This window comes from Chiloscyllium punctatum, chromosome 19 (genome assembly GCF_047496795.1).
Source record: "Chiloscyllium punctatum isolate Juve2018m chromosome 19, sChiPun1.3, whole genome shotgun sequence".
In the NCBI taxonomy this organism is placed as follows: domain Eukaryota; kingdom Metazoa; phylum Chordata; class Chondrichthyes; order Orectolobiformes; family Hemiscylliidae; genus Chiloscyllium; species Chiloscyllium punctatum.
The window spans coordinates 12,760,274-12,787,411 of NC_092757.1; positions in this window are offsets into that span (position 1 = coordinate 12,760,274).

Here is a 27,138-nt window from a genome sequence, read left to right on the forward strand (position 1 = left end):
GAATAGGTAAGTACATTTAGAACTGAACAAGCCCAGCGCATTAGGTATTTATAGATACTCGCATTCATTCTGGAAATGAGTCCCACAATCAGATCAGGAAAATCCCATGCTTCTTGACTTGCCTGAATATTGTCAGCTGCTCTCACCCATCCTGGAACTGATCTCCCAAATACGATTTGGAAGATTACAGATTCTGCCCAGCCTTTTCGGGGTCAGCTGCTCACACCTATTTCAGTATGGAGTCCCACAGTTAGAACAGGTAGATCCCAATCTCAATAATAGGCCCAGACATTTGCAGTTTAATAGCATGTTTTCCTCTTCAAACTTTCGCTAACCAGGCAAACCTCAGATTATTTTCTCTGTGCCTACAAATATCAGTCTCTGCAACATCCCTCATGTTCTGTCACCCTTCCCATCTCTGTAAATCCTCTACTTTCTACAAACAGTCAAACATTTATGACATCCTCCAAACACAAAATCTACCCCTACTCCCGAAAAGCCATTCCTCCTCCTGGAGAAGGTCACAGACATACAGGCCGATCAAGGTTGTGAATGAGATTAGAGATAATAAGGACGTTATAGGTGAAGGGTTTGAGATAGAGAGCTTGCAGAAGACAAAAGAAAACCTTGTATTGGCACTGCAGGAGATTAATACGATGAGGTTCTCTGAAAAGAATGAGACTTTTCTTGGAAGATTTCATAGCGAGTATTGCTGTAGCGGGAGGAATTTCAGAGACAATGATATTTGAAGGGGCTAATGAAGATTCAAGATACATAGAGGGTTCTTTTGATCTGGTGGCGATTACAGATATAAGGAGAGCTGGAGGTGTTTCCACTGATAGGGAGGGATTTAGAATGTGGAGGCTGCAGAGTTGCATAGGGACAGAAGGTGGTTACAGAATCGGCAGAGCTGTAGGGACACGAGGATTTTACACAGAAGATCACACATTGGTGCACGTTAGACAAAAGTGAAAATTGTCGGGACTTGAGGAAGTTTAAGAGATGGGCAGATTTGTAAGGGACGGAGAAATGTTCACTGAATAATGAACAGTGTAATGGCTGGAGGAGGTTATGGAGATCATGAGATTTGTCAGGGCGGGAGGGAGTTAGTAACATTGATAGACTGATGATTGTGTGAGCTGGAGGAGATTGTAAAGATTGGGATCTTTCTGTGTATCGGAGTAAGGGAGAGCTGTCAGGCCTTGAGAATTATTACAGAGAGAGGTAGTATTTAGAGGAGATTGCAGAGAAAGAAGGTTTATAACATGGCCTGTGTGAGTTACAGAGATAAGGAGGAGTGCTTTCACTGATGGATGTTTCAGAGGCAAGAATGGATCACACACGATCAATGAGGTTATGGAGACACAGTATTATTCGAGTTGGAGAACTCTTGAGATCGCACCAAACCATACACAAGTCTTAAGGCACAGAAGGGTGTCATTTGACCCATGATGTTTGCACCAGCTCTTCATCTGAGTTCGTTACAGAGTATTGATCGCCTACTTTCCCCCATACCGTTACACATTTCTTTTAGTCGGAATAATCATCCAATCCCGTCTTGAACATATACATTGAACATCCATTTACAACACATCCAAGTGTATCCTGACAACTTCAATCAGATTTCTCCTGTTGTATATAACGTGAAATCTGTGCCCTCTCGTTTTTCAATCCTTTTGTGAATGGGCACAGTTTTATCCAATCTAATCTATTCAGTCTGCCTATGAGTTTGAAAAACTGCATCCGATCTCCTCTTAGCCACCTTCACTTCAGTGAAAACAGTTGCAACATTTTCAGTCTGACTTCATAACTGATCTTACTCATTCCTGGAAATACTCTCTTAGATCAGTTCTTCATCCTTTCCAATGTGTTCATATCAGTCCTATCATGTGACACCCAGGAATGTATACGATACTCCAGTTGAGGTCGAATGTGTTTGATGCAAATTCAACATCACCTCCTTACTCTTGCACTATCAATATTTATTCAGACAGGAACACTGTAGGCTTTGCCTATGTTTAATGTCCTACAAACTTCATTGATCTTTGCACATCCTCTGTTCCTGTATTCTTGCCTATTTTATATTATCATTTAATGTTCTTTTTGGAAATTTGCATTGTCTCATATTTCAATATGCCAAACTTCATCAATCACCTCTCTAATCTTTCTAAGGATTTGACGATGTAAGTTTAGAGTTCTATAATGTTTTCCTCACAGTTTACAATTTCTTTAAATGCTGCGTCAACTGTAAACTTTGAATGGGTTCGTGCACACCAGATGTACATAGTTTATACATATCAAAATGAATGAGGTCACCAAAACTGAATCCTACAGAACTTCACTGAAAATCTTTCTCCAGCCTGAATTAAAAATCTAGTCACCATTCCTCTCGATTTCCTACCCATCAGTCAATTTTGTTTCCAAATTGATACAGTCCCTTTGATTCCATGAATGAATGGATGAATGAATGATTTAATGTCACACATATCGAGGGGGAAAAAAACCGTGAAACAAGTTATTTGCCTGTGCCACAAAGATATTCCTCATCAATTTTGTACCTTTCTAGTGACAGAGTTTCCTCCTCTGTCACCACGGCCTGGGTGGGTTCGGCCACTTTGGTAAAGACAGAGATGAAGTATTCAGCTAACACTCAGCCATTCCCCTTCTTCTCAGCATAAATCCTCTCTCAAGTGTGGAATCAGCCTTACTTCACCTTTTCGCACGCTCCCTTAGAGGTGTGACAACTTTATGTTGGCTCTCCATTCCCTTATAAATCCCTCCGCTCTACCATGTCTACCCTAAACCTTCAACATTTCTCCTGGTTCACAATATTGTTCTCTATCTGACAGCTATTCAATTGCTCTTCTTCACCTTAACCTTTTGCTCCATTGTCATCGATGGAGCATTGGGTTTGCTTACCCTGCCTTTCCAGTGTGAGGAACTATTCCTCGAACTGACCCAAGCCATTGATTGAGCCCATTGTTAAATTTTTATTTTTCTGACCAACTTGGTGTTCCGGCCATACTTTCCCAAATTTATTCTTACCAGAGTGAATGCAGCTCCCAGTCGATTAATTTTTCTCAAAATTAGTCAATGCACAGCATTCTCTGCCATCATCCTGAGCGTAACAATTAAATGATCATCATACCAGAAAATATTCCCACCTGATACTAGATCCACTTTCCCCATCACTTTTCCAAGGTTCAACAGGACATGGTTCCTTTGGGGTGGGCACATACTCCTGCAGTAAGCTCTCTTCCATGCAATCCGTCACTGCCCAGACGCTGTCAGTATCCCGGCATGTATCTGGATAATGCAAGTTTCTCAACACGATCACGTTGCCATCTCTGTATGCTTTTCACTAGTTGGCAGCCCACAGACGGTCCCTCACAGCGTAACCTTATAGTTTTTTTTTTAACTAAAGCTCCAGCCAAATTCAATCTGAACTTGAAGGCATCAACTTAATCTCAGACTCATTAACTAACACTATCCTGAACCAATACTTCTACACTTCATCCTTTGCTTTCCTTTATATCATTTTTGAATACGTTATACTTTGGGCTCCGCACATCAGGAAGGATGCATTGGACCTGGAGCAGGTCCAGAGGAAGTACACAAGAAAAATCCAAGGAATGAAAGGCTTAACAGATGAGGAATGTTTGAGGACTCTGGGACTATACGTGATTGAGTTTAGAAGGACAAATGGAGATCAGATTGAAACTTACAGAATACTGAATGGCTTGGACAGAGTGGACGTTGGGAAGAGGTTTCTATTGACAGGAGAGACGAGTAACAAAGGGCACAGCCTTCGAGTAAAGGGAAAACCTTTTAGATCAGAGATAACGGGAAACTTCTTCAGTCCGAGAGTGGGGAATCTGTGGGACTCATTGCCACAGAAGGCTATGGATGCAAGGTCATTGAGTAGATTTAAAACACAGATAGAAAAGTTCTTGATTGCAATGAAATCAAAGGGGGAAAGAAGGAAAACGGGCTTGAAAAACCGATCAGTCAAATGTGAATGGTGGAGCAGACTTCATGGACACAGTGACATTCTTGACACCACGATCCTGGAATTACATTGACAGTCACAGAAACAATGACACCTTCTTCAATTTCCTGACTTCTCTGTGACTATTGCCCCTCCTTCCTTCTCCCTCCCCTCCTGTAAAGTCAGGCTGCTTGTGATGCCACAGATATGGCTCTGACTGCATTCCTCTGAGCAGCCCGAATCTTCATCAGCTTCCAAACTGGAAACTGAACGGGGAGGGAGCCTCACCTCCCCTCCCCCCCAGGGTAATCCTGTATTCCCTGACCGTATCTCTCGACTGATCACCCATTCCCTTTCTTCTTACAGGCCGTTATGACAGCAGTGTGATCCCCTCCCTGTATGTGCTATCCACCTAACTCTCAGCGTCATTGATGTCTCACAGTATCTCCAGTCACTAACTGAGCTGCATGACCCAGTGTTCATCTCGAACACCAGCAGGGGCTATGACTTCCCAATGAAACAGAAAACGTTTCCCATTTGACCAACCTGCACTACCACAACATAAGCTGAAACGTGTTTAGTCTTACTCAATGAATTACGTTGGATTAAGTTAATATCAGTGGTATACGTTTCACATGCATTCGCTTATCGGCCTGTACCTGACTGAGATTCTTTATTATAATGATTCAGACTTTCAATTATTACCGATATTTCAGCCTTCAGCCCTAATTCCATGAAAGATAATGCCATTTTGCAGCAAGTTACAGCAAGTAACTGTTTATTATCAGCAAATGAAATTTCATTTTCTTCTGTGACTCCCAGGGACTTGTAATCCACCAGCTCCCACTCCACTCTGCTCCCTCAGAGTGTCACCGTCTCTGTGTCTCCCAGGGACGTTTAATCCACCAGCTCCCACTCTACTCTGCTCCCTCAGAGTGTCACCGTCTCTGTGACTCCCAGTATGACTAGGCCTCGATCCTCAGGGCTGATTTATTTCCTCACACTTTGATGCCTCTCGCTCCCAGGTGTGAGTGAGCCTCACGCTCCTACTCAAAATGTCTCCATCACACAGTCACTCCCTCTCTGACTGGGTGCTGATTTTGCGCCTCCTGCTCTGCTGTTTCTCCAACTCCAAGTCGCAGTCGGCCTCGATCCTCACTGCTGATTTATATTCTCCCGCTCTGTGTTGGTCGCTCTCAAGTCCTCTCCCTTTGTGACTCCCAGGTAATTGTACTCCTCAAGCCTGCGCTGAGATTTATAATATCCCATTCCGCATTGCTCCTTCACAGGATTGCTGTTGTGCCTGAAGTCAGTGAAAAACAGGAGGATTAGAAGGGCCAGAGGGTGTTACAGTAATTGAGTGAGCTGTAAGGGATGGAACGCGCTATCTGAAGTAGGCAGACGTACAGTGCCTAAAGCAGGTTACTGGAAGATACAGGGAGATTTGCAGGAAGTGAATAAGGCAAAGGAAATAGAGAGTTTTTGGTGCGTTTTTGATGGATCTTTGTCGAGACTAAAGGGTTTTTTTGTGAACTGCTTAGAGAGATAGAAAGACTTCAACGAATGCAAATTGACAGCCAGGAAGCATTGTCAGGTACTGGACACTGCTGGATGTTACAGAGTTAGAAGACTTATAATAACTGGGGGGATATAGATCATTGGAGCACTGGTGGCATTCAAGGACCCTCAGGATATGAGGCGGTGCAGAGAACGGGAGCATTCCGAAATGTTGGGATTGTAGGAGCTGGACGAGGGTGAAAAGTGTGAATTAAACACATCCAGCCACTGTAATTCATAGAGAGTTAAGGAGGGGAGCCTGTGTTTTAATTTGTAACAGTGATATAGAGGGATACAGATACTGAGAAGTTACAAATTTAAAATGGAAGAGTTGAAAGCTGATCAGAAGTTTAAACAGGACTAAAAAAACAATTTGCAAGATCAACAGAGCAGACCGGAATGGAGGAGGTGAGATATTGTGAGGAACTATAAGAGTTGTATGTCGAGGAGTATGTCACCCATAAAGGGAGAGCTGCATTGTCTGTACGCAGTTACAGTGGCACATGTGGGATATGTTACAGATCTGAGGAGTGTTGGAGCCCCTGCTGGAGGGGACACAGATAACAACAGTTCCAATGGCTGGTGCAGTCACTCAAGAAGGCAGCGCACCACCATCTTCTCAGGGACAACTCAAAATCAATTAAAAAAAACCTGAATCAGCCAACAATGCACATGTCCATGAGTGAAGGAAGGAAGGAAGGAAGTTGTAGAAAAATCAACAAGCAGCACTGAGGTGACTCAGGAAGGCTCTTTCAGCAGCCCTTCACAAAACCGGAACCACTATTCCCTCGAAGAAGAGGAGCTGCAGGAGCACGGGAACACCAGAATTTCCAAGGTGCCGTCCAAGTCATGTTCCATCCTCAAAACAATGTGTCTGTCCCTAAGCCCAAAGGACTGCAATGGGTCAGGAAGACAGTTGACCACCACCTTCTCCAGGGAATTACAGATGGGAAGGAAATGATGGCCGAGTAAGTGATGATCACGGTACATCATTGAATTTTAAAAAAGGGAAACTCACAGACTGTTCATGTTCTCTTTGCTTCATCCATACAACCCACTTTCCCAGCTAATTTTGTGTCACCAACAAATGTGAAACATTACATTTTATCCGACCATCAAATCCATTTGAATTTAATTGTATTTCAAGCACTAATCCATTTTCTTCCACTTAGTTTTCTGTCCATTAAAAAAATTCCCAATCCATGCCAGTACATTCCCTCCAATCCCACATGGGCCAATTTTGCTTATCCACCTCTTCAGTGGGACCTTGTTAAAAGGTTTCTGAAAATCCCAATCAACCATTCCTCCATTTTATCTACTCTGCTGTCTACAGCCAGACAGGAAAACAAAGCCAGCAGTGATTATGAAATGACATCTCGCTTTCAGAACAACATGCTGGCACTTAAGAACACAGAGAGCAGATATAAAGGAGTCAGCCAGTGACAAGTGGAGTTCCACAGGGGGCAGCGTTGGGACCACACTGTACACGCTACACATTAACAGTCTGGACAAAGGATGTGAGGGGGTACGGGAAACAGTTTTCTCTGAAACATCCCAGGGATGAAATGCTTACCATATCAGCAGCAGTTGGAGATTCTGGGTCTACACTCGATGAAGTTTAGGCAGTGGTGGCAGAATCTGATTCAAACGTACACAAAACTGAGGGACCTGGATAGAGTGGGCGTGGGGAAGATGGTTCCATGATTGGGAGAGACTCGGGCCCAAAGAGAGACCTTCAGACTGAAGGGACACCCCTTTAAAATTGAGAAGTGGAGCAATTTATTCAGCCAGAGGGCGACAATCTGGGGAGCTCACTGCCTACGTTGGGGGGGGGGGGGCTATGGATCAGAAGGAATTCAGTGTATTAACTCAGAGAAACGTCTTGTCAGGGGTGTTGTGCCGGAAAATAACAGCAGGTCAGGCACCATCCGAGGATCAGGAGAATCGACATTTCTGGCAAAAGCCCTTCATCAGGAAAGGACTGATGAAGGGCTTTTGCCCGCAACATTGATTCTCCTTCTCCTCGGATGCTGCCTAACCTGCTGTCCTTTTCCAGCACCACACTCTGAACTCTAACCTCTAGCATCTGCAGCCCTCACTTTCGCCTGACTGATAGGTTCTTAATGAGTAAGGGGATGAAGGATTACAGGGACTATGAGATAGAAACAATTCCACCATCATCGAAAGGCGGAATAGACTCAATGGTCCAAGTGGCCTCGTTCTATATCTGATCACAGAAACCCGACAGTGTGGACAACGTTCCATGGCCACCTCTCCTAACCTGCACAACTTTGGACTGTGGGAGGAAACAGGAATACCTGGAGATCTCCACACTGCCAATCGCCCGAGGATGGAATCGAAGCCTGATTCCTGTTGCTGTGAGGCAGCAGTGCTAACCACTGAGCCACCGCGCTGCCTCCGTCCCGTCGGGATGGGCTTACGGGCCGTGCTTATTCATCTGCTTTTGAATTGTGCAGTTATCATTTCTGCCATTTCATTTTCCATACATTCCAACACTTTCCTGATTTTTACCGTCACCTCTTGGTTTCAGATAGACTGCAGAAATCTACATCACAAAGTAACTTGGAAATTCTTGTGTGCAAATCTAAGAGCAGTAGTTTACAGGGTCAGCAGGTCATAGAAAGGGCAAATGGAATGTTGGGGTTGACTCCAAATGGAATGGAGAATAACAATAGGGAAGGCTTGTAATAACTATCGAGGGCTCCAGTCAGCTCACAATGAAAATACTGTGAACAGGTTTGGTTCCCTATCTCGAGGGAAATGTTCTTGCTTTGGAGGCAGCCCAGAGAAGGTTTGACAGACTGTCCCTCAAAATAGAGGGATGTTGATGAGAAAAGCTGGAGAAGGTTGAATTTGAACTCATGAGAATTTAGAAAATTAGGCAAATCTACTGATACATCGAAGATTCTTTGGTCTTCTTACAGGATCTGTACTGAGACATTGCTTCCCTGAGAAAGGATCTGTAACCGGAGATAAAGGCGAATGTAGGCACCTGGGAAGCTGACAGAGAAAAGCAGGGTTGTAGAGACTGGAGGATGTTATAGAGTTGGGGTGGTTTGAGGTCACTGCTGGTAGTTAGAGATCAGACAGATTGTTGGGATGAAAAATGGCACAGAGAGGTACAGGGTTATCAGTCCTGAAGGAGTTACAAAGATAGGGAGGGTGTTATTTGGAGCTGTAGGGAGGGTTTTAGGGCTTCGGCAATACACTGATAAGGATGTTCATTGGCTGTGCAGGCGTTTACTGAGTTAGAAAGGTTTGAAGGCGTTGGATCAGTTCACAGCCAGTGTAAATTGTAAGGATTGGAGGAGCCACAGATACTAAGGTTTGTAAAGCTGCAGGAGTTCAGAGAGTTATTGAGGGCTATGAAAACAGGTTTACAGCATTCCCATCCATTACACACAGATGTGGAATGCTGTTATGGAGGAGGTTAGAGAAATCGAAAAGGTTGTAGATGTTGGAAGATAGTACAAAGACAGTTACAAAGCTGTAGTATTTGAGGAGGTTATAGCGACCGGATGCATTGAGGGATTGGAAGCTGCTTCAGGTATTAAGCATGCTGCAAGGGATCAATAACCTTACATCGAACAGGGGGATTGGAAGGTCTGGAATAAAAGAACGAGAATTGCAGGGATTGAAGAATATCACAGAGATGGGGAGTAACATGAGTATAAGGAGTTATAACATGAGATGAGCTGTATTCAATGGAGTCAGGGAAGTTACAGGGAGATCCGAAGGGACTACAGGTGATCAAAAGGACAGTGAGGCTTCTCAGTGCAGGATGGGGTAGTTTATGCAGACAGGGAGTATTTTATGGAATGGTGCTATTTACAGAGATGAAGAGATTTGTATAGAATTGAGACACTAACAGAGGTACGGAAGGCTGTAGTGATATCAGATGATGAGGTTCGGGAAGTTACATCAATGGGAAGGCTGGAGAGTGTGGCAGAGCTTACAGACAAGGGAACAGCAATAAGGCCTGGAGACACTTACACAGGTAGAGAGCATTGCACAAACTGGAGGAGGTTCCTGCGGTAGGGAGGCTTGTAGGGGAGGGTGATGTTTACACAGACGGGAGGGGTAAGAACTGGAGAAGGTAGTGGAGATGAGTAGATGGATGGAGATACTGGAGAAGCGTACTTTGACAGGGTGGGATATATTTATATAGATATATATATATATATATATATAGAGAGAGAGAGAGAGAGGGGGGTTACAGATACAGGGAGATTTTTGGGATAGAAATACGGAACGCAAAGGGAGAGTTGCCAAGTCAGACAGAGAGAGTATTTGAGGTGCTGGAGGGAGAGGAGGAGCAAACAGAGATTTGGATTGTTGCTGTGGCTGGAGAAGTACTCTGAGTACAGAGAGACTTTCAGGGCCTGGAGTAGGTTATTGAGATAATGGTCTCCACAGTCTGTGAGGACTGGAGTACGCCTGACAGATGGAGAGTGATATAGCTGCTGGAGAAGATACAGATTAGGCTTGACAGATGGGGAGTGATATAACTGCAGGAGCAGTTACAGAGTTGGCCTGACAGAGAGCGAGTCATACAGCTGCTGGAGCAGGTGACAGATTTAAGTAGGGCTCTGGAGGCTGGTGTAGATTGCAGAGACATGGTGGCCCGATGAACGTCAGCAGTTCATACCGACAGGGAGGTCTGTGGTTGCATGAGAAGGTAACAGAAACAGTGAAGGTTTCAGTGTTGGAAGTGGATTCAGTGTCTGGGGTAACGTCGCAGAGGTCGGCACCGCCATAGTGATTGGAGGAACACACAAATGGAGGGATGCTATAGGATATGATATTCCAGAGATAGGGAGCGTTCCAGCGGATAAAGGAAATTACAAAGATAGGTGGAGTTAACGGGCTGCATGAGGAATCAGATTGGGAGGGTTGGAGAGGCTGGAGGAGATTGGACAGATGGGGAGTATTCCATGGTCTGAGAAAATTCCAGTGATTGATGATTGTGTAGTTTACACAGATAGTGGGGATAGTGCGGACTAACAGAGATACAGAGTCAGGGAGTGCGACACAAAAACATAGGAAAGAGGCGCAGTTGTAGGCCATTCTGTCCCACCAGGAGAAGGTCAGCTCTGCAGATGCTGGAGATCAGAATCAAGAGTGTGTTGCTGCCTGATCCACTATGCGTTTCCAGCATCCGACGATCAGGAACATAGACGTTTCGGGCCGGAGCCCTTCATCAGGAATGAGTAGTAAGGAAAGGATGGTGTACAGAGATAGGGAGGAACTGGAAGAATTTACTGTGATAGTGAGGTTTGTGGTGATGGTTTTTGCGATTTGATGAAGTCAGTAATACAGAGTGGTGTAGACACTAGATGCTTCTTCAGACTGAAGGAGGTTACAGAAAGTGAGACCTGTAGGGATTGGGCTTGGATACCGCAACAAAGAGGATGTTTCATGTACATGGATGGTTTTAGTGACCTCGTGGTTACAGAGATTGGAAGGCTGGTCGTGACGACAGGGGAAGATTTATGGAGCAGTGTCGTGATGGGAGAAGGTCACAGCGATAGAGGAGATTGCAGACATTGGGAGGGTTATTGTGGCTTCAGGACACTGTACACAGGGAGGGCTGCCAGGATGGGAGCAGGTTACACAGGCAGGAAAGGCTGTAGGGACTGGAGGAGTTTATACAGTTAGAGTGGTCTGTAAGGATGGTGGATGAATTAGCGGCCGTGTTGTAGTGTAGGATGGGAGGCAGGAATGTTATAGGGATTGAAGGTTACAGTGATATCATGTGCTGTAGGGCCTGGAGGAGGGTACCCAATGGTCGAGGTTGGAGGATGTTACAGAGACAGGGTGGGCTGGAGGTATTGTGCAAGATGACAGAAAGAGAGATTATTGTAATGATGGGAGGAAGAGATTCCTGAGATTTGGCATGTCACCCAGTCTGGAGGATTTTACAGTGGCAGGGAGATAGTCAGCATTGAAGTAGGTTTTAAATTTGCAGAGGGATTGTAGGGAGAGGAGGAGGTTACAGAGATAGAAACTGTTCTCAGAGTTAAAAGTATTCAAGGCACCAGCTCAGATGAGTTGGACTGAAGGGTCTGTTTCCTTGCTGTATGACTCTATGATGTGATAATAGAGAATGTTGGAGTGTAAATAGAGAACATAAAACATCCCAGACTTCAATAGCACCTTCTCGTGGTCGGGCTGCTTTCCCATCCATTGTCCTGATGCTCACTATGACAGCATAGGCCTGGATTGATAACTGTGACACTCCCGATGCTGTCTCAGACAGGCTCAGTACAGCAGAGCTGAAAGTAATCCTCTCACAAATGATGGGGATTGAGCCTGGGAGCTTCATGCTCTGTGTTCACCCTTCAGCACTGTATCTACGTCATGTCTTGAGAGCCGATGTTTCGAGCTATTTAAATGTTCTCTGCTCTGTTCCCTGTGAATGATCTTACCTCGCTGCAGGATTTATTGAGGACTCCAGATCTCCCTGCCCTTTGTCTCTCTGGTTGACCTACCATCTTCAATGTGGTGGTGGATGAGACACCCAGCAGTTGGGAAGACTATTGGGTCAGGAGCTTCCTGAGTACCTACAGGAGAGAGAGAATTAGACAGAATGGGAAATTAGACTGATGCAGTGAGGGTTACACAGGGAGAATGGTACTGAGTGCCACAGAGATCTGGAAAATCCGAGACTCCACCCCTGGCCTGTGCTGCTGCGTCTCTCTGGAGTGGAGAATTCTGTTGGCTCAGGATCTGGAGTAGCTGCAAGAGTGAGAGACATTGACAAAGGCAGCAAATAGACCCACAGTGAGGGATATCAAATGGGGAGATACTGAGCGATATCACTAGAGTGCAGGAATTATTTCAGGATCAAGCAATGGTCATGTTGAAAGGTTTTTGATTCCTGATGCAGTAGGATCAGTATTCAGTGACGATTGAATACAAGTGGGAGAGGTGATGGCCTCGTGTTATTCTCACTAGACTGTTCATCCAGAATTTAATGCCGGTGTCAGCTATAACCATCTAACTGCTTAATATCCTTTAAGGAAGGAAATCTGTTATCGACAGCAGGTCTGGCCTACATGTGACGACAGACGCAGATCAAGGAGGTTGACTCTGAACTACCCCCTGAAATGATCCAGCTAGCCACTCAGCTCAAGGGCAGCTTGGGGTGGGAAATACACGCTGGCCAGCCAGAGAGGGCAACAACCCACGATGAATTAAAAACAACTCTGCTGGGAGCAGTGTCCTGGCCAGTCATGTCGGTAGGTATATGGACAGGGATTTAAACTGACAGAGAGGATGCAGGGACAGGGTTCAGGTGGAAGGAGATTTCCAAATCCAAATAGAAAAGATGAAGCATCAGAACACCATGGAATGTGGCTGAAAACAAGCAGAAAGGAACAGGAAGGGACAGAGTTTAACTAAAACTGTACATCAGTAAATTAGGCTATGACAAGAAGTTATGGGAAAAAGTCAATTACAATGTTCTTTCTTTGGAATGGACAAAGTCTCTGCAATAAAGTAATAGACTTGTGACACGGAGATAAATTATATTTAGTCACCAGAAAGATGTGGTTACAGGAGAAACAAAAGGTGGGACATAAATATTCAATTCCACACATCCTTGAGGGGTCTCAGGGAATACAGGATGTGTAACCCTGCCAGTAATGGGTTATAAAGGCATGAGAGAGAACGCATTTGGCCTCAGATGATGCAGCTGAATCAGTCTGAATGCAGATTCTGGGTAACACGTGTCAAAACCATAAGCAGGAGAATGTTTGTCAGGCTGCCTGACAACATTTCATTGCTCAACACGGTTACACATTCAAATGAATTCCTGTATAATGCAAATGCACTGCGATAATTTTGGGAGACTTCAGTCTTTGTCAAAAGTGATATTCTCCAAACTCATCTTGGAATGTTTTTGTCAGTATTTCTTTCAATAACACATTGCGTAAATGGCCAGGGATGTGACTATCTCAGATCGACCGTTGGGTGATGACGGGGAGTGAAGGAATAATGTCACACTGAGATATTCACTGGGAAATTGTAGTGTAGTGGAATTCAGTGAGATGATGGATTGTTAAAGTGACCATAAAACACACCCTACAATCACAACCAAAGCCATTTATATGTGTTCGAGAGGAGAACTGACCAAGGTAAACAGGGGAAGCAGTGAAATGTGTGGCTGGAAATGGACAGTGGAAAACATTTATAGTCATGGAGATGTACAGCACAGAAACAGAGCCTTCAGTCCAACTCATCTACGCCACCCACATATCCTAACATCATCTCGTCTTATTTTCCAGCAATTGGCCCAAATCCCTCTCAATCCTTCCTGTTCGTGTACCCATCCAGATGCCTTTTAAATGCAATAATTGTACCAGCCTCCACCACTTCCTCTAGCAGTTCATTCCATACACACATCACCCTCTGCCTGTAAAAGTTGTCCCTTAGGTTCCTTTTATATCTTTCCCCTCTCATCCTAAACCTCGGCTGTCCGGTTCTGGGCTCCACTACCTCAGGGAAAAGACCTTTTCTATTAAAGCTATCCACACCTCTCTTATAAACCTCTGTATGGTCTCCCCTCGGTCTTAAATAGGCCCAGTCCATTCAACCTCTCCCTGTAGCTCAAATCTTCCAATCCTGGCAACATCCCTGTAAATCTTTTCTGAACGCTTGCTACTTACAAAACATCCTTCCGATAGGGAGGAGACAAGAAGTGCATGCAATATTCCAAAAGTAGTTTATCCGATGTCCTGAACAGCCAGAACATGACCTCCCAACTCCTCTACTTAATGCACTGATCAGTAAATGCAACCATACCAAACACCTACTTCACTATCCTATCTACCTGCAACTCCACTTTCAAGGAGCTATGAACCTGCATTCCAAAGTTTATTTGTTGAGCAACACTCCCTAGAAATATACTATTCAGTGGGTAAGTCCTGCTGAGATTTGCTTTCCCAAAACGGAGTAATTCACATTTATCTAAATAAATCTCTATCTGCCACACCTCAGCACATTGGCCCATCTGATCAAGATCCCGTTGTAACTGGAGGTAACATTCTTCACTATCCACAACACCTGCAATTTTGGTGTCATCTGCAAACTTACTAAAAGCACCTTCTATGTTCACATCCAAATCATTTATATAAATAACAAAAATAGTGGATCCAGCACCAATCCTTGTGGCACTCCACTGGTCACAGGCCTCCAGTCTGAAAAACAACCCTCCACCACCACCCTCTGTCTTCTAGCTTTGAGCCAGTTCTGTATCCAAATGGCTGGTTTTTCCTGTATTTATTGAGATCTAACCTTGCTCACCAACCTCCCATTTTTGAAACTTTTCGAACAGCTTATTGAAGTCCATATTGCTCACACTGACCGCTCTGCCCTTGTCAATCCTTTTTGTTATTTCTTCAAAAACATCAAACAATTTCTTGAGACATGATTTCCCATGCACAAAGCAATGCTGACCATCCCTAATTAGAAACTTCCTTTCCAAATACATGCAAATACTGTCCCTCATGATACCCTCCTTCAACGTGCACACCACTGACGTCAGGCTTAAGTAGTGGCACCACGTTAGCCAACCTCCAGGTCTTCTGGTACCTCACCTGTGACTATTGATGATTAAAATATTTCAGCACGGGGCACAGCAATCACTTCCCTAGCTTCCCACAGAGTTCTAGGGTACACCTGATCCGTTCCTGGCAAGGTCCTATGAAGTATTCCTGAATCAAGAGACCTTGGAGTGCAGGTTCATAGCTCTTCGAAAGTAGAGTCGCAGGTAGATAGGATAGTGAAGAAGGCATTTGGTATGCATTCCTATATTGGTCAGAATACTGACTACAGGAGTTGGGAGGTCATGTTGCGGCTGTACTGGACATTGGTTAGGCCACTGTTGGAATATTGCATGCAATTCTGGTCTCTCTTCCTATCGGAAAGATGATGCGAAAGATTTACAAGGATGTTGCCAGTGATGGAGGATTTGAGCTACAGGGAGAGGCTGAAAAGACTGGGGCTGGCTTCCCTGGAGCATCGGAGGCTGAGCTTATAGAGTTTTACAAAATTATGAGGGGCATGGAGAGGATAAATAGACAAAGTGTTTTCCCAAGGGTCGGGGCGTCCTGAACTAGAGGGTATGGGTTTTGGGTGAGAGGGGAAAGATATAAAAGAGACCTAAGGGGCAACTTTTTCACACAGAGGATGGTACGGGCATGGAATGAGCTGCCAGAGGAAGTTGTGGAGGCTGGTACATTTGCAACATTTAAGAGGCATTTGGATGGGTATGTGAATAGGAAGGGTTTGGAGTGATATGGGCCGGGTGCTGGCAGGTGGGACTAGATTCGGTAGGGATATCTGGTTGGCATAGACGGGTTTGACCGAATGATCTTTTTCCAGGCTGTACATCTCTATGATTCTATGACCTGATAATGTCCTGGGGATTTATCCACCTTTATGCATTTCAAGACATCCAGCACCTCCTCCTTTGTAATATGGATATTTTGAAAGTTGACACCATCTATGTCCCTACATTCTCCATCTTCCATGCCCTCCCCACAGTGAACACTGATGTAAAATACTTGTTTAGTATCTCCCCCATCTCCTGCAGCACCACGTGCAGGCTGCCTTGCTGATCTTCAAGGGGTCGTATTCTCTCCCTAGTTACCATTTTGTACTTTATGTTTTTATAAAAACCCTTGGGATTCTCATTAACAATACTTATCCAAGCTATCTCGTGCCCCCTTTTCACCCTCCTGATTTCCCGCTTTTGTACACTCCTACTGCATTTATACTCTTCTCAGGATTCACACTCTCTCCTGAGATATGTTTCCTTATTTTTCTTCACTGAAACCTCAATTTCTCTCCATATCCAGTATTCCGTACCCCTATCAGTTTTTCCTTTCACCCTAACAGGAATACTGTGCACTCTCTCTGGACTGCTGTTTTCATTTTTAAAAGTTTCCCAATTCCCAATGATAAACGTTTCATTCTCTCAAAATGGCAACTCCCCAATTCCTGTATCTCGCGAAACCGCCACTTGACAATAATGACAAAATAAAGAACTTTCCAAAGGAAGGCATCGATGAGGTGAGCTCTGGACAGGAACAGAGATCTGGAGGTTACCGGATGCACAGTGAGCGCTTTCTACGAGAGCAGCACCAGATCAGTGTCAGGCACAAAGACAGAATGGGCAAATAGATTCATATCTGAACTCCCATCTCCCATTCTGGGAACCTGAAGCTGTGCACAGCCATTCTGGAGAGTTATGCAGATATCAGGAGTATTGCTGTGGCAAATAGGTTTCAGTAATTATAAGGGAAGATACTAATAAAGGAGGTTACAGAGTAAGGAGGATTGTCGGGACTTGAAGAGGTTGCCCAGTTTACGAGTGTTGGAGGTATTGCAACAGGTTACCAAGATAGGGAGGGTTTAAGATTGAACAATTCCGCAGAAAGCCTTTACAGGGAGAAATGAAGGATTCGTGACAGTGTGGAGGAACAGAAGAATCTTGGGGTCGACATCCATTGATCCCTCAAAGCTGGTACTCAAGCTGATAGCCTTGTTCAGAAGGCATGTGATATGTTGGCTTTCATTAGCAGGGGGATTGAATTTAAGAGCTATGAGGTTATGCTGCAGTTTTATCGAGCCCTGGTTAGACAACACTTGGTTTATTGCGTTCAATTCTGGTTGCCTCATTATCAGAAAAATGTGGAAGCTTTAGAGAGTGTGCAGAGGAGATTTATCACGATGCTGCCTGGACTGGAGGGGAGAACTTACGAAGAACATTTGAGGGAGTTAGGGCTTTTTCTCATTGGAATGAAAAAGGATGAGAGGTGATTTCATAGACGTGAATGAGATGATTTGAGGCTTAGATAGAAAGGATAACCACATACTTTTCCCATTGCAAAAATGGAAATGATGAGGTGGCATAAGTTGGAGGTGATTGGAGGAATGTTTATAGGAGATGTCAGGGGTGGGCTCTTCACACATCGTGTAGCGGGTGAGTGGAATGCACTGCCAACAGTGGTAGCAGAGTCCAATACACTAGGGACATTTAAGCAATTCTTAGATAGGCAAACGGATGATAGTAAAATGTAGGGTCTGTAGGATAAAAGGTCATCACAACATTGAGGCTGGGCTGTGCTGTACTGTTCTTCGTTCTAAATAGGTAGGGTCACAATGGCACAAAGATGTTTCAGAAAGCTGGAGAGGATGGGATCTGAATGAAGAGACACAAATAGTAAGGGTTGCTAGGATTTTCGAGGGTAACAGAGACAGCAATGATCTGATCTGGAGCAGGCGACCCAGACTGGGAGGGGTGTGAGGACTGGAGGTAGTTTCACAGGGAGGGAGGACAGTAGAGCCACAAGAGGTTACAGAGCTATAGGGCCTGCAGGAGTTCATGGAGATGGGGAGGTTGGGAGGGATGAAGCAGTTTACAGGCACAAGGATGTTGGTAGGATGGGATGGTTGGAGACAGTTTCACAGATAAGGAAGTTTAAACCACCTGCAGTTTAGTCAAAGTGGGAAGGTTTGTAGGGGATGGTGGCATTTACACAGATAGATGTGTAAGAGCTGGAGAATGTTATGGAGATGAGTAGATGGATGGAGAGACTGGAGGAGCTTTCATTGACAGGGTGGGAGATAGCCACGGGAGGATGTTGCACAGATAGTGCGTCTTTTCGGAACTGGATCAGGAGAGTAACAGACATTGGAGTGAGTTCTACAGATCATGACTGCAGCAGGGACCTGAGAGGATTGCAGGGTCTCCACAGATTGATCGTGTCTTTCGGACTGGAGAAAAGATATGGATAGATTAAACCCAATGTATGCTGTTTTCTTTTTCCTGAACAGAGCCTCAATAACCCTCAGCAGACAGGGATCCTGAAACCTGCCAACTTTTCCCTTCACCCTAACAGGGATATACAGGCCCTGGATTCTTGAGATCACACTTGTAAAACCCTCCCGTTTGCCAATCATTCCTTTTCCTTCAAACAGACTCACCTAATCGATGGTAATTGTGATGTGGAGGAGCCGGTGTTGGACTGGGGTGGACAATGTTAAAAATCACACAACACCAGCTTACAGTCCAACAGGTTAATTTGGAGGCACTAGGTTTCAGAGCACTGCTTCATCAGGTGGTTGTGGAGCAGAGTCGTACGGCACAGAATTTATAACAACAGAACAGCAGTGTCATGGAATGTAATATCAAATACATTTAGTTTCTGCCTTTCACCTTTTAAGATTATCACCTGTGCTTCGAAAGCTGGTGCTTTGAAAGAAACCTATTGGACTATAACCTGGCGTTCTGTGATTTTTAATTCACCCAGCCCTGCCTAATGGCCCCAAACCTAGCCCTGCTCCAGTTTTGTCTGTGGCCATGTCTGATCCTTTTCCATAACTATGTAAAACGAAGACAGTTGTGGTCACTGGACCCGAAGTGCTCTCTGACACTTCAGTCACTTTCCAGACCTCGTTTTCTGAGGGGAGGTCCAGTGCTGCTACGACCTGAGTAGAGTTAGGCCTTGTTAGAGTTACATCTTGGTTTGGGAAAATTTCTTGGACTCATTTGACAAATTGCACTCCGTACGGGCCTTTTACTCTGTGAGTGGCCCAGTCCATCCAGGGGAAGCTAACATCTCCAATCAATACTACATTATTATTTCTAGAGGTACCTGCACTCTCTCTACACATCTGCTCCTCTCGTAACCGCTGGCTCTTTGGGAATCTAGAACGCTGTCCCAACAGAGTCCATCCCCTTTTTGTTTCTAACTTCTAACCATATGACCTAATTTGATGATCCCTTAAAAGTATCCGTTCGAAGCACTGTTGTTCGGCCCTCCCTTAACAAAAGTGCAACTCTCCCATCTCACTCACTCTGTCAGACCTGTAGCTTCTGCATCCTGGAACTTTGAGCTGCCAGTCCTGCCCGACTCTCAGCCATGTTTCTGTTATGGCTATAATATCCTAGTCCCCAAAGCCAATCCATTCTCTGAGATCGTCTGCCTTACCAGTCAGGCCTCGTGTGCTGAAATAAATGCACATTAAACCAGTAGTCTTTTCCCTCCCTTGACTGTGCCCCAGGATATCCAGAATAGGAAACTTGTTCTCAGTGGCTGACGTATTTTTCCCCTGACTGGCCAATGGTACCTCTCTTACTCAGAGTCCCTGCCAACCTAGTTTAAACCCTCCCCAGGTAACACTAACAAATCTCCCTCGCAGTGATCTTGGTGCCCCTCTGTTTTATGTCAAACCTGTTTCCCCTTGTACAGGTCACTTCTACCCCAGAAGAGATCTCAATGATCCAAATATTACCCCATCCCCCAGCTCCTCAGCCACACATCTATCTGGCCTATCTTTCTATTTCAGTCCTCAACGGGGCAGGTGGCACTAGGAATAATCTGTAGATCACTTCCCTTGAGGTCATCCTTTTAAACCTCTTACCTAACACCTGATACTCATTTCACAGGACCCCATCCCATTGTCTTCCACTGTCATGTGGACTGATGTGCACAATGACCAATGGCTACTAACGCTCCCCTTCAGAATGTTCATTAACCGCACAGAGACATTCTTGACCCTGGTACCCGGAAGGCAGCACACTATCCTGGGATGTCTTCTGCAGCCAAAGAATCTCCTGCCTGCCCCCCTCACAACTGAGTCTCCTATTAGTATCACGCTCATTAGAGAGGATCTGGCAAGTGTGGACTGGGAGGACTTTCTGCACTTGGGTCTATATTTGGAAAGTGGGAGTATGTTAAAGTGATACAGTGAGAATTCACGGCCAGTGTGTTCCTGACGAGGGAATAGCAAAGGCAGAAAGTCCAGCGAATACTGATTTAGCGATATCGTGAGATTGATAAAGAAAATACAATGTAATAAAACCAGGTGAAGCCATCCAAAAGTTTAGGGACTGAAAGAGGGTCTTTAGAAATGAAGGGAAAACAATGGCCATAAAATATCCTTGTCAGATACTATAAAGGAAAAGCCACAAGGTATTGTATCAGTATAGTTAGAATAAGAGGATTACTGGGGAAAGAGTGAGGCCTGATAGAAACCAAAGGGACAATCCGTGCATGGAGCCAGAAGAAGTAGGTGAGGTCTTCAATGAATACTTCCCATCTGTATTCACACAGGAGAAAGACTTTGTAGCCAGGGATTTCAGTTGGGATGGTGAGGCTCTAGAACATATTAAGACCAACTAAGGGGAGATATTAAATGTTTTCACAGGCATAAAGCTGGAGAAATCCCCAGTGCCCAATAAAATGTATCCTAGGCTGCTATGGGAGGTAAGGTAAAAGATTGCTGGGGCCCTGGTGGATATATTTAATACTTTGCTGGCCACAGGTGAAGTGCCGAATGACTGGAGGATATCTAATGTGGGTCCTTTGTTCAAGAGCAGCAGGGGTGGCGAGAGAGGAAGGACGCATGGTGGTGGATTTTGATTGCATGAAACATCAAAGCAATACTTAGAGAGGACATTCCTGTGGGATCACCCACTGTGTTGGAGGAACTGTGAAATAAGAATGGGTCATCACTTTGCTACGAGTGTACTGACCCTGAATAACCTATGGCAGACTGAGGAACAAATATGTCGGGAGATCTCAAATATCAATCATAATAATAAGACTGTTATGGTAGGGGTTTTTAAACTTTCCAAATCTAGATTGGCATTGCCACTATTCAATGTTAGGAAGAGAGAAATTACGTAATTGCTTTCCAGAAAACTCCCAAACAGTATGTAAATGGCCCAACTGGAGAAAGGTGCAAAACCTGACCTCCCCTTGGGAAACAAGGTAGGGAAAGGCACTGAGGTGTTAGTGGGAACGCATTTTGCTAATGTGACCACAGTCCTATTAGTTTTGAAAACAGCGATGGAAAAGGACAGGCCTGGTCCACAAGTTCAAGTTATAAAGTGGGGCCAGCCCAATTTTGGTCGTATCAGCCAGGAACTTTCAAAAGGTGATCGGGGAGTCTATTTGCAGGGAAAGGAAAATCTGGCAAGTGAGAATATTTTAAAAGTGAGATAAATTGAGCGATCAGCGCCAGCATGTTCCTGTTTGTGTGCAGGCCAATGCTGACAGCATTTGGAAACACTGGCTGTCTGTTGAGGGTCTGGTCAAGGAAAAGGAGCCACATGTCATGTATAGCCAGCTGGATCAAGGGAATCCCTGAGGATAACAGGGGCTGTAGGAATATACTTTGGGTGGAAATCACGAATGCAGAAAGGGGACATGAAATAACTTTGACAGAGAAGGATAAGGAGAATCCAAAAGTGATTGCATAAATATATTAAGAGCAAAAGAGTAACTCGAGACGAAATGGGGCACTTAAAGATCAATGAGGCTATCAATGTGTGGAACTGTAGAATATGGTTAAGACCCTAAACACATTTTGCACTCAAGAACTTGCTGTGGAAACAGACTGGGCAACTCAGTGAACAAGAGTAATATGTTAGACCACAATTGGAGTCTCTGTAATTCCAGGATCCCCGCTACAGGAATGATGTTGTGAAACTTGAACGTGCTCAGAAAAGATTGACAAGATGTTGCCAGGGTTGTTGCTCAATAAGCTGGGGTTATGTTCCCTGGAGCATCAAAGACTAAGGGGTGACCCTACAGAGGTTTATATAAAATTGAGGGGCATGGATTGGGTAAACAGTCAAGGTCTTTTCCCAGGGGTTGGGAAAACGACAGGGCATTGGTTTGAGGTTCGAGGAGAAAGGTTTAAAAAGGAACCGAAGGGATAGCTTTTTCATGCATACAGTGATGTGGATATGGAACAAGCGGAGGGACAAAGTAACAGAGACTGATAGGATGACAACATTTAAAAGGTATCTGGATGGGCATATGAATAGTCAGATTTTAGTGGTATATGGGTCAAATGCTGATTAATTGGGATGGATTTGTTTAGGTCTTCTGGTGAGCCGAGACGAGTTGGGGACAGAAGGGTCTGTTTCCATGCTGTACTTCTCTACAACTTGAAAACAGTGCATGTTATAGAAGAGGTGGTGATGGAAGTTTTAAAACACAAAGGTATGGAAGGCCCCAGGACCTGATTAAGTGTATCACAGGACATTGTGGAATGCTAGGGAAGAAATTGGCGAGCCCCGAGCAAAGGTATTTGTACCATTGACAACCATGTGTGATTGGCTGGAAGGCTGGAGGTTGGAATCATGGACAGTGAAGGAGGGTTTTTGAGATTACAAAGGGATCTTAATGAAATGGGTGAATGAGCTGAAAAACGGCAGTTGGAATTCAATCTGAATAAATGCGAGGTAATGCATTTGGTAAAACAAACAAGGGTAGAGCTTATACAATTAATGTTCGGGCCTCGGTTAGTGTTTTAGAGCAGAGGGACCTCTGGGTTCAGGTACATAATTCTTGAAGTTTGCATCACAGGGTGGAATAGACGGTGCTTGGTATGTTTGACGATTGCTCAGTCCATTGAGTGGAGGATTTGGGACGTCATGTTGAGATTGCACAGACACTGGTGAGGCCTGTTCTGCAATACCCCATCCAGTTCTGGTCGTCCAGTTAACAGCTGCAGGGCATTCAGAAGAGATTTACCAGGATATTGCTGGGTATGGAAGGCTTGAGTTCTGAAAAATGGCTGGATAGGATGAGTCTTTTTTTCACTGGAACCTGGAGAATGAGAGATGACCTTATGGAAGTTTATGAAAAAGATGAGGGATATAGATAGAGTTAATGGTAGTTGCCTTTTCCCAGAATGGGGGAGTCTCAAGAAGAGGGGACACATTTTTAAGGCTAGAGGACAGAGATGTTCAAAACAAAAGGACATAAGAGGCACATTATTATGCAGAGGGTGGTTTGAGCGTGGAATGAACTTCCTGAGGAAGGGGTGGATGTAGATACAGTTTCAACGTTTAAAAGACATTTGGATAAGTACATGAATAGGAAAGGTTTGGAGGGATATGGGCCAGCAACAGGCAGCTGGGATGAGTTTACTTTGAGATTATGGTTTGTTTCAACTGAAGAGTTATTTTCCACGCTGTATGACTATGACAAGAATATTGTTTTGTTCCATTATTTAAGAAAGGCTGTGATGGAAAGCCATGGAACTAAAGACCAATTAGCCCAATGTCAGTGATGGGTAAGTTGTGGAAGTGATTCTGCCAGACAGGAGTCACATGCATTTAAAAAGGCAAGGATTGATGAAAGATAGTCAGCACGGCTTTGTGCAGACAAAGTCAAGTTTCACTAACTTGATTGTTGTTAAAGTGGTGACCATACATTGTCTACACTAACTTCAAAAGGGCCTTTGACAAGATTTAGCATGATAAACTGGTTTGTAAGGTTAGATCGCATGGGACCAGGGAGGGTTAGCCGTCTGTACACAAAATTGGCTTAACAGAAGGAGATAGGGGTGATGGGAGAGGGTTGTTGTTCGGACTGGAGGCCTGTGACCAGCGGTGTGCTATAATGATCAGGGCTTGGTCCACTAATGTGCATCATCTAAATAAACGATTTGGTTGAGAATATAAGAGTCATTGTTCCTAAGTTTGTAGATGATCAAATTAATTTTATAGTGGGCAGCGAATACAGTTACCAAAGGGGATCTTGACCAACTGGGCCAGTAGACCAAGGAATGAAAGGTAGAGCTTAAAATGAGGTGTTGGATCTTGTTAAGACAAACCAGGGAGGGAGATCACGGTTAATGGTAGAGCCCTGGGCAGTGTTGTCGAACAGAGAGAGTCCAAGGGGTGCAGTTACACTATTAATTGGAAGTGGTATCACAGATGGACAGGGTGGGGAAAGCGGAATTTGGCACACTTAACTTTATAGATCAGAGCATTGAGTACATAAATTGTAGATATTTGTAACATTGTCCCCTTGGGTATAGGAGGCTACGGGTTGATGTTATAAAGGTTTATAAAACCATGCGGTCCATGAGGAAGGTGAATAGCCAAGGGTAGGTGAGTCCAAAACTAGAGGCATAAACGTGAGGCGAGAGAGCAAAGAGGGAGCTGAGGGGTAACATTATCCACAGAGGAAGGTGCATAGATGGAAAGGAATGCCAGGGCAACATGGGAGAAACAACAACAATTACAACATGGAAAAGACATTTGGGCAGAAACATGGAGAGGAGAAGGTTTAAAGGGATTTCGGCCAGATGCAGGCAAATGAGTCTCGTTCAGTTTGGGAAACCTGGTCAGCATGGACTAGTCGGACTGAGGTTCTGTTTCCATGCTGCATGACTCTGTGTCAAGTAACTGGAGAAGGAGACTATCCAGGTAAGGCATGTTGTAGACCCTGAAGCAAGTGACAGCGATAGGGAGGGTAGTCTGGAATGCAGTACATTTCAAATATGTGGAGGGACTATAGGAAAGGGAGGAGGTAATAGGGATGGGAGCTAATGTAGGAGTTACAAATTATTGAAGAGACTGGTCCATCAGACATGCCTCAGGTGACTGACTGTGTGGAGTTTGCACATTCTCGCCGTGTCTGCGTGGGTTTCTTCTGGGTGCTCCAGTTTCCTGCCACAGTCCAAAGATATGCAGGTCAGGTGAATTGGCCATGCTAAATTGCTCGTAGTGTTAGGTGAAGGGGTAACTGTAGGGGTATGGGTGGGTTGCGCTTCGGTGGGTCGGTGTGGGCTTGTTGGACCGAAGGGCCCGTTACCACACTGGAGTAATCTAATCTAATCAAATGCCATAGATACAGTGTTGGAGAGGGAACACAGAACAGAAAGATCTCAGACAGCATTCCTACCCTTTTGTGGGAGGCCTGCTTTCCCCTCTGTTGTACAGATGCTCACTAAGACACCACAGGCCTGGATTGATAACTCTGAATTCCCGATGCTGTCTCAATGCAATGTAAGTTAAAGTAGGAGCGGTGATTGAGCCTGAGGTGTGTGTGAACTGTGCTCCCCCTCCAACACTGTAACTATGTCATGTCTTGTTTTCCGATGTTTGGAGCCCTCTCATTGCTCTGTGCTCTGTGCACTTACCTCACTGCAGGATTTATTGAAGGCTCCAGATCTCCCTGCCCTTTGTTGCTCTGGCTGGCCAACCATTTTCAATGAGACACCCAGCAGCTGGGAAGTCTATTGTGTCAGGAACTTCCCGAGTAACTACAGGAGACAGAGAAATAGACAGAATAGGAAATTAGACTGATGCAGTGGGGGTTACACATGGAGAATGGCACTGAGTCCCACAGAGATCTGGAAAATCCAAGTCTCCATCCCTGGCCTGTGCTGCCTCGTCTCTCTGGAGTGGAGAGTTATGTTGGCTCAGTACCTGGAGTAGCTGCAAAAGCTCTGTGCCTCCGCAATTCAATACCTCAGCAGGGAGACCGTCTGCTCCAGCAGCCTTGTTGTTCTTGAGCTGGCATTAAATCCTAATGTAAAATATTTTTTCAGTATATCACCCATCAGCAGTGATTCCACACAGACAGCCTCATTGACGTTTCAGCGGCCCTATTCTCTCCCGAGCTAATTCTTAGCCCTTGTTGAATCTTGTCAAATGCTTCTGAAATTTCAAATTTCAAATATCCCCCTAGCGCTACTAGCCTCCCCCAGATTTAACTGTTCTGCCATTTATGGTCACACCAAAATATAGAATGCAACAAATTAAAAAATATTCCCCTTTTATAAAATCATGCCTCTCCCATTGTTTCTAAGCGTCCAGTTATCATTTTTTTGTCATATCCTTTATAACACATTCCAGTATGTTCCCGACTTACTGTCAGGCTAACACCTTTTGTACAAATAGTTTTGGGAATCCTTGTGGATCATTGTGTAAAAGGTAGTTTAAAGTGGCAGATCAAATGCATTTATAACAGAGTGAATGGAGTCTAAATATAGGGAGGTCTAGTTAAAACGATGTAAGGTACAAGTCAGACCACACCTCGATTGTAATGAACAGTATGTGTGCCCTACGGAAAGACATTCTTGTATTGGAGGCAGACCAGGGAAGATTAACTCGGCTGATCCTGGAGATAAAAACAATGGCTGCAGATACCTGATCCTGGAGATGGCGGGATGTTCCAATGAGAAGAGGTGGAGTAGATTGCCCTTGAACCTATTGGGATTTTGAAGAATGGGAGAGAAATTGAATGAAACATCCAGGATTCGGAGGGGCTTTGACAGGTTAGATGCCGTGAAGTTAGAAAATCGGACAGTACAGCAGAGTAATAGGCCCTTCGGCCCACCATGGCTGTGCTGACCATAATGCTATTCTAAACTAATCCCATCTGCCTGCACATGGACGATATCCCTCTATTCTCTGCCTGTTCTCATGTTTCTGTCTAAATGCCATTTCAAAACTTTGCTCTCATTGCCACCTCTCCCACCTCCTGAGCAGCTTCCACTCTCTCTGTCAAGAACACTGGCCTCATTCATCTCACTTAAAACTTCTCACTCTCACCTTAAAATGAGGTGTCCTAGTGTTTAAGATTTTAACATTGAAAGGATTCCAATTATCCACACTTTCCATGCCTCTCCTAATGCTCTATACCTGTACCAGGTCACCCCACAGCTGCCGATACTCTCGCAAGACAATCCAACTGTGTCTCAACTCCTTATAGTAAACACATTCTCATCCAGACAACATACTGGTAACC